This window comes from Sinocyclocheilus grahami, unplaced genomic scaffold (genome assembly GCF_001515645.1).
Source record: "Sinocyclocheilus grahami isolate Dianchi unplaced genomic scaffold, SAMN03320097.WGS_v1.1 scaffold469.1, whole genome shotgun sequence".
Taxonomy (NCBI): Eukaryota; Metazoa; Chordata; class Actinopteri; order Cypriniformes; family Cyprinidae; genus Sinocyclocheilus; species Sinocyclocheilus grahami.
Genome location: NW_015505648.1, coordinates 605,325 through 614,272, shown reverse-complemented (window position 1 = coordinate 614,272; position 8,948 = coordinate 605,325). Strand labels below are relative to the sequence as shown.

The 8,948-nt window shown below is 40.4% G+C and overlaps 1 protein-coding gene and 1 long non-coding RNA gene across 5 annotated transcripts in view; both read left to right on the top strand.

Moving 5' to 3' along the window:
* The window catches only part of LOC107553321 (uncharacterized), a 14,186-nt gene extending 5,561 nt beyond the window's left edge, over nucleotides 1-8,625 (top strand). The window contains exons 2-4 of one of the 2 annotated variants that reach the window (XR_001604960.1): nucleotides 1,154-1,298; nucleotides 8,083-8,247; nucleotides 8,342-8,625. This is a non-coding gene — a long non-coding RNA (uncharacterized lncRNA). Of the gene's footprint in view, nucleotides 1-1,112; nucleotides 1,299-8,082; nucleotides 8,248-8,341 lie in introns of those variants that run through there. The other variant, XR_001604959.1, reaches the window with a different exon arrangement.
* The window catches only part of LOC107553319 (regulatory-associated protein of mTOR-like), a 302,737-nt gene that overhangs the window by 157,370 nt on the left and 136,419 nt on the right, over nucleotides 1-8,948 (top strand). The window lies entirely within an intron of this gene.

Genomic DNA, 8,948 nt, shown 5'->3' with positions numbered 1-8,948 from the left:
AAATTAAAATAAATAACAAATACAAATAATACAAATCAAATGACAGTAGTTTATCAGTATTCCTAAAAAATAACACTGCCAAATACACATGCTAAAAAACAACAACTTACTTACACATAGTAAGAAATGGTTATAAAAACTGAAATGGAAGCAAAACAAGTAATAGGAAAGAGGAGAAATAAAAAGCGATACTTATCCTTTGCCGGTGTCCCTGCCCGGTGGAGTCGATGGTCTTTAGACTCTTTGGTCTTCAAACGAGGAGGCCTTCACGCGACCGCTGCTGCGGTAAACTAAGCTTTTTTTATACCCTTCTAACAAAATACTACATTAATTCAGCTGGACATACTTTCCTTATTTTCTCCACAACAAATGGCCAAGCAAGCGCAGACACTGACAAGATACGCGATGCAGAACGAGACCAAACGCGATATCAGCACGTCTCCACACAGTAAACATGTATATGTATGTGTGTGTAATGTGTGTTTTGTTGTTTTAAAGGGGTCATATGATGCTGCTGAAAAGAACATTATTTTGTGTATTTGGTGTAATGAAATGTGTTTATGCGGTTTAAGGTTCAAAAAACACATTATTTTCTACATACTGTACATTGTTTCTCCTCTATGCCCCGCCTTTCTGAAACGCGTACATTTTTACAAAGCTCATCGGTCTGAAAAAGTTAGGTGTGCTCTGATTGGCCAGCTATCCAGTGCGTTGTGATTGGCCGAATTCCTCAAGCGTGTGATGGAAATGTTACGTCCCTTACCATATTGTGATGCCTGCGGCAACCACATGTGACGACCCCGGGCTGGACTCCGCTTTGTCCACGGTGAAAGCGAGAATAAAAGTTATGCCTTCTTTCTTTGCGTGAACATTTGGGCATAACATGCATAACATTTGGGCGGCGTTATGCAAATCTTCCCAGATAGTGATGTAGGTATGTGGGGGCGTGTTAGAACGAACCTTTTTAGGTAGGTGTGGCTGACTCTTAACTTTTATAAAGAATAGCTCTTTGGATTACAGATCTTCTTTATGCACCAAGAGCTTGTAACACTCCAAAGAGAAAGGAAAAATTTAAATCGCATCATATGACCCCTTTAAACATGTGCAATGTTACATTTCTTTTAAATTAACATATTTTTTCCCTTTTTCATAGGTTTGGAATGCAGTGTAAACTTTGCAAATTTGCTCACAGTAGCAGAGAGGTCCTCCTAAACACTACAGGTTTCACCACTATCAACGGCATTCCTGGCAGCAGCCTTGCCTGTATACTGACTGCATCTGCACTTTCAAAACTATAGGTGCGTTAAAATCCCATTTGACAAGAGAACACAAACAGACTGGTGCAGTGACAGAGCAATTTAATTTTACATGCCAGTTATGTGATTTTAAAGATGTTTGTCAGCCATCTCAGTTTTTAAACCATATCAGAAACCATTTAAAGAGACACGATGCAGTCAAATGTCCTTTTAAGGATTGTGAGTTGACAACCAATGTTCTTTCAACTTTTAGTAGTTACATGTCTCGTAAACAAGTCTCAAGGTTTCAAAGATTTTAGCTCTTCTGTTATATTTGAAATTGATGATTTGGAAAGCAAAGAAAAAGAATCATGGTCAGAAGAGACTGGAGATCCTATGCCAAATCCACTGTCAAGTGTTACAGCTAGCACTGTTCCTGTAACTCCTGGACCTGAAACAAACTCATGTTCAGAGCCTGTAAACTATATAGGGCTAGAGCGCAAACTTGCATCATTGATCCTTTATATGCAGACAATTTTGCATGTTTCAAAAAGTGCAACTCAGGAGATATTAAACTGGATGAGCGATATTGTTTCATCGTCTAGGTATGCAGCAAAACAGTTAATCAGGGACATTCTTAGAAAATATGAAAACCAGATTGATGAGTCACTAACAGAGGAGCTTGCTGAACTAATATCAGCTGAAGTACTTAAAACAAATCCTGTTTTTACAGCCACTGCAAATAAAGGTGCACTCTTGACAGATTATAGGCAGAATGCTTATTTTAAAGAGCATTTTCAAGTAATTGATCCCATTGAGTACCATTTTGAAAGGCTACACCAAAATACATTAGTGTATGTCGTAGGGCTGGGTATCGTTCAAAATTTTTCGATATCAATACCGATACCTTGACTTCGATACCGGTTCCTGAACGATACTTTTTTCGATACCAATTTTATGAAATCAATTTTAACAAGATTACATTATCTAAAAAAAAAACTTTGGTTTTATTTTTCAGCTTGTTGATGTTTAGACAAACTCAAAGACTCATCTCCTGAGCCACTGCACAAAGGAACAAAATGTAACCAACACAATAAATCAGTGCAAAATAGTTTTAATAAAGCTCAAATAGTCTTCAGTTTACACATCTGTTAGGCTACATTTACACTAGTGCGTGTTCGTTTTAAAATGCATAGCTCAGACAGAATCATGATTTCTATTTATTTTCCACTGATTTACTGATGAGCATTAGCAGCTTCCAGCGCTGTCTGCCTGTGTTCTCTCTTCCATGATTCGCTGCTCTGACTCAGAGGTAATAACATATTTAATTTAAGCAACATTACTGTAATGACGATTCAGTGACGTTGGGATCCATGTGCAGCTTTATTAACAACCATGGGGATTTTGGGTGCAGCGATTGGGTTATTCTCAGTCTCGTGAGGAGTCAGGTTCAGACAATGTTGGCGGCAGGATTCAGACCACTGAGTTATCTGTTTCTTGGACCAGGAAATAAACGGGTTATGCTTCTCGAGCCAGGGCAGTCCCAGGATAATGGGTGTCTGAGGGGATTGGAAAACAAATAAACGGATCGTCTCAGTGTGGAGAGCTCCTGTACGTAGAGATAAATCCTCTGTGATGAACTGAATCTGACCAGAGCCCAAAGGACGCCCGTCTAATGCTGCCACTGCCAAACGAGATTCACATGGAACAAGGGGAATTTTATGAGTTTTGGAGAATTTGGAATCAATAAAATTAACTGCTGCCCCAGAATCTATAAGAGCGGTAGTGTCAATAAGCTCCCCATTAACCCTTAAAGTAACTGGTATTTGTAATACAGTAGTTAGATTGGAAGTCTGACTAACCGCAGAAGGGTTACGAGACGGTCGAGTGGGGCAGGAAGCTCTCAGAATGAAACTGGTAAATGAGGGGAAAACGATGCGGTCCTCACTCCACACCGCAGTGGCCCAATCCAATGCCCTACCAGTTAGGAGCGAACAAACAAAGGCATTGCGACTACTGTCCGTGGGGTATAGCATAGGCTGTTGATTAACGAGCATTGGAGCAGAAACCCCTTACACTTTGGGGGTGATCCATCAAACTTTTCTGGAAATGCCAAGCGAGGGCTGGTGGTGACGGCAGCCGTTGCCGGAGCGTGTGGAGGTGGGTTAAACGGCGGAGAGCTCTCCTCGGGCGGTGGTATCCGCAGAGCTCGCAGAGTCGTTACCAGCTCCTCTGTGAGTGAGGTAAGTCGGTTAAGCTGTTGTTGCTGAGAAGCCAGTACTGACGCTTGAGCGGTTACCTCCGCGGTGAAGTGATAGAAAGCCGCTGGATCGACTTGTGGCGAAGTCTTCTGTAATGACGATTCAGTGACGTTGGGATCCATGTGCAGCTTTATTAACAACCAGACAGGCAAAGTTCAGTCAACAGTATACAGGGGTAACGTAGGCAAGGCAGAATCATAACCAGAGTCCATGCAAAGGGTCGAGGCAGGCGGCAGACAGAGGAGAGTAAATCCAAAAACAGCAAGGTCAAAGAAGCAAGCAGCGAACGATCAGACAGGTCTAAACAATCCAGGTAGGCAACAGGTAATCAAACAAGGTATTAACGCTCAGAAATGTCAGCAGTAGCAAAAACAAGACTTCGCAACGAGGGTAAGGTAGGCACCGCTTAAATAGTCATGATGATGATAAGCACCTGTGCAGGTAATCAATTTCAGGCATGGGGTGATGGGAAATGAAGTCCTTAAGAACAGTTAGTACTCCGGTGATGGTTCCCTCTGGTGGTGATCGGAGGGAGCCACAGAGGCTTGATTTGTGACAATTACATGGCCAAAACACACATTAGATGACAGGTCCAGATTTACCTATTTTCGTGACGTAGAAAAAACAAATTTTTGGGCCCCCTTCCCTATTAATATAATAGACCTAATATTACCACCCAAGCAAACAAAAATATTTTTTAATCAGTGGCAACTGATACAGTGTTTTCTATCGGAATAAGCGCTTGCGTTCAGTCAATAAAAATCGAATAGTTCTTCATTTGTTTGAGAACTGAGAAAGACCATACCATATAGGTATACCAGGCCACATAACCACCTCCGGGAGTGCATTATTTCTCTAATAATTTTAACGGCCTGGAGTCCCAACCACACATCAAGACATTGTTCAGATCATTTGTTTCAAGACATTTGACATGTTTCCGTCCTGAAATCTCGTGTGGGTTGAACTAATTTTTTTATGCACCTCATCCCAAACCTTCTGTTGCAAATTCCATATACTGGTGGTATTACAGTACCACAAGAGCTAAAGAGAGCAGACTGCTCCGTGTGCTTTCGAATCGCTCTCGCGAATGATTGATCTGCACCGCGCCTCTAGTCGAACACACCGGCTAGTGCTGCAAGCTTATTGGCTCACTGACGCTGATGAGATTAACCCCTTAGGTATCGAAATTTGGTACCGAACGACAAGACGTTTTTCGATACTCGATGGTATCGAGGCAATTCGGTCGGTGCCTAAAAAGTATAGAACTCGATACCCAGCCCTATATGTCTCAGTGTTGAGAGTTCTGGAAGTGTTACTCAACAGGGCAGATGTCTTGGAAAGAGCTGTTTTTGTTGAGGATGAGGTACAAGGACAGTACACATCTACTCGTAGTGGGAAGTATTACAAAGAAAACCAACTTTTAGGTCTTCAAAGGGATTGCATTTCAGTGGGTCTCTACGTTGATGATTTTGAAGTTTGCAATCCCCTTGGCACTTCAAAAAAGATTCACAAACTCGCAGCTGTGTAAATTTGCCTGTCAAATTCCGCTCAACGCTTCCCTCAATACAACTGGCTCTACTTGGAAAAAGTAGTAATGTAACAAGATTTGGTTATGACAAATTTTTTGACCCACTGTTAAGAGACATGAAAGACCTGGAGCAGCATGGTGTGTTTGTTGAAGCCTTGAATTCACATCTTAGAGGAACAGTGTATTGTGTATGTGCTGACAATCTTGTGGCTCACAGTCTTGCTGGCTTTCAAGGAAGCTTTCAAGCTGAACACCTGTGTAGATTTCAGTGGCGGGCCGTGCATTTTACACCTAGGCCTTCAGTGGCGTCCTACATGAATTAATCCATCTCTTCATACCATCATAATGATGCCACGGCTATAGAAACCATAAATATTACACAGTAATGCAGTATAACAGGGCACTACATAACAGACAGTTATCTTATGTAGCGAGAATTAATGCCATTACTAAAGTAAGAAACCCAATTAACAATTGCGCAACACATCATCTGTAGCTGAAGCCTAACAAAATGACACAAATACAGTCCATCCGATGTTCTTACAGACATTTATTCACCCAAACGCATTTATACCTTACAGATAGCATTGGTATACAAAGCATACTCTGGTGGTTTTTCAACTTCACGAGTCTTTCACAAAGCCGGTGCCGAGGAGGTGCGTGGTTGTTTTTCGCAGTCATTAGGACTACTGTTTTTAGATTTACTAAATATAGTAGGCAAATATTTTTTTCAAAATGCACTGAAAATCTAAACCAGAGAAACAGTAATAAAAGTTTTACTAAGTTTTAATAAAATGATTTACAGTGATGCTATTTGCTAGTATGCTGACCATCCAATCAAAAGATGAGAAAATGCTGACGTTATCGTTAGCCAGCTAGATGGCCCTGGTGTTGCCAACTCGAAATCTGATTTAGGGCTGTCGCGATAACCGCAATATCGCAATACTACAATACTATCACTATTGACGAGCAAACCGCAGAGGAATGCAAGAACCGCAGCAACCGCGATTTTTCCGTGTTTTCTTTTTTCCGTAAGGTCATACCCTTCTCGATTTACACTTAATGCATGTGGACTGAATATTAAACAAGTTAGTAATGATAACACAATGTGTACCATGCTGATTTGTACAGAGGCTCCGTAGATTTGCACTTAACAAGCCTAAACAGACAGTGAATGAGAGAGAGATCGACTGAGCGCGTGCGATTACTTGAGTCTGTCCTCCAGGCAGAGTCATATATATTTGTGAAAATAGGTTGTCATGTTCAAGGAAAGTGAAATCTCTGTTTAAGCATCGACGCATAGCTGGTCAGCTGAGCCTTCTAAAGTGGCGCTCAAAGTTAAAATGATTTCAACAGCGCGTTTCATTATGTCTCTCTTTGAATGAATGAATCAGCGTTTTTGAACGTGTAGTTGAATGACAGTCACGTTCCACCACCTTGTGGCGCAACACTGTAACTGCACTGACTGACAGCCCGTCTAGAACGCGCGCAGGAAAAAATATCAATAGAAAGTCTCGTCTAGTCAGATTAGAAAATCAGATTACAACTAGGCTAACTGTTATACATATAGGCTAACAATAGCTAACGATCTTATTGTTGTCGAGGTATACCTATGATGAAAATTACAGGCCTCTCATCTTTTTAAGTGGGAGAACTTGCACAATTGGTGGCTGACTAAATACTTTTTTTCCCCACTGTATATATAATTTGTGTGTGTATATGTATGTATGTATGTGTGTATGTATATTTATGGCGGTAAAACCGCATACTGCGCTATTGAGCCACTCAAAATTACCCCAAGGGAAATCACCGCGACAGCCCTAATCTGATTGGTTAAAGCAACAGTTTCATTGCCATTGATTTAAGCTAACAGACGCCTGCACTGTTGATTCTGAAAGCCTTAAGGTAGATTTCTTTGACCCTGGCAACACGATTGCTGAAATATGATTGGATAAAAGCTCTAATATAAACATACACTGCTGGAAGCAGTGCAACCAAGAGAAAAGCTATGAACTGAAGAGAATAGACTATTGGAAATAATTTTTTCTCATAACATTCTAAACCGGTGTGTCTTAATGGAAAAGACAAAACCATGTGTTTTAATGAATGTAACTGTGTTTTTTGAAAGCCAGATATCCCATCCAGAAATCTCAGGAGTAGGCAATTTTGCCAGGCTTAGCAAATTATGAAAGTTTAAAATTAACATTTTGAACCTACCCCTTTAAATCACATAACATGTTGGCACATCAGTTTTGCCCTCAATTTGATGTACTCTAATCTTGTACATTTTTATTTTAACAGAACATGCGGCTTCGTGTGGTGTTGGCCCCTGATAATATCAGGAGGTTAGATATTTGGGAAAATCTTGCTTCTGTAGAAGACTTGAAGAGAATTTGAGAATCCTGACTTCGGAAATGAGCTTTGCAACTTGACCAACATAACAGAGCTTCCACCAGATAGAGCAATGCTTAAGATCCTTTGGAAAGTCCCTGAAGAATCAGAATCCGACATCTCCATTTCCTCTTTAGACACTGCCAGTATGTCATGTCCATCCAGCAGCTCAAACCAGAGTTCTTCATCCGTGACTATCAGACAGCGTGAAAATTATCAGTGGCCATCTACCTTCCCGATTCCCAAGTTCTCTTATGATGTTGAATTACGGCTTGCCAAAGGGAATGAGAAATTTAAAGAAGATGGAACACTGCTCACAATGTCAAGGGAAATGAAGATGGACATCTTGGATAGCATAGCTCAAGCAGTTTTTGCATTCAAGGCTTATCCAAACAGTCAAGAGCTGGAGTCAGTGTCTGCTGCTCTGATTGAAAAGTATCCTTGTCTCAATGATCCAGGCTCAGGAACAGGTTATCACAGCCGGACTATGAACATCAAATACAAGGTTGGCAACTACCGCCAGAACCTACGATCTGTAGGTTGCTCTGAAGTTGCTGTAAACCAGAAAAGAGCGAATGAGGATTCTAGATGGCTTAAAGCAAAGTGATGCAAGATAAACTTCCTCCCAGACAACCCACTTGGGCAGACTGATTCTTCCCTTCAAAAGGAAAGGGATGCATTACAGGAGGAATTGAAGAAGAAACATCTCAACATGGCATTTGTTGACTCGAAAATGGAATTGACATTCTCATTGAGAAGGAAGGAGATAGTTGAAGAACCTCTTGTAGCTGATGTACTAAGACAATGGCCAGCATTGTTTTTGGAACATCAGGTAAGGTTTTAAAGAGTAACTTATGATTTTTCCCCCCCTGTAAGATGAATGGACTTACTGTATTCTTATTGTTAATTCTGAATTTTTTTTTTAGATATGTGCTGAGTTTTACAGAATCACACAAACAAACCTGAAGAGTAAATTTTTCTCTTCTCTGGATGAATATGCACTCTGGATTAGGGCTGTCGCGGTTAGGAAATTTCCCTTGCGGTTATTATGGGTGGCTCAATAGCGCGATACGCGGTGTTACCGCGCTTTTATTTTATTAATTTTTTTGTTACAAACCTTATTTATCCTGATTTTACTGCATACAAAGCTCTATTGTTGCGTTATTATGTAGCATATATTGTTGCTTTTTAACTGACAGAGAGACACGTTTTAAAAAATATTTGTTTATTGTTAAATGCCAAACCGCAATAAGAACATGCCTTTTCCAATTTAAAAGACAAAAGATACAAAAAAATTCTAAAGTATCAAATGAAAACAAGCAATAAGAAAATCCTTTTTCCAATTTGAAAAACGAAAGAATTCTAAAGTATCACATGAAAACAAAGGGTTGGCCTAAGTGAAAATACAGAGAATAAACGAAATATTACTTAAGCGTTAACGAATGTGATTTAGACCTGGGTTATCATGTCCTTGTTTCGCGCTAGGAAAACCAACATATTAACCTTTTGTGGTTTCAGGGAGGATCGCACGGG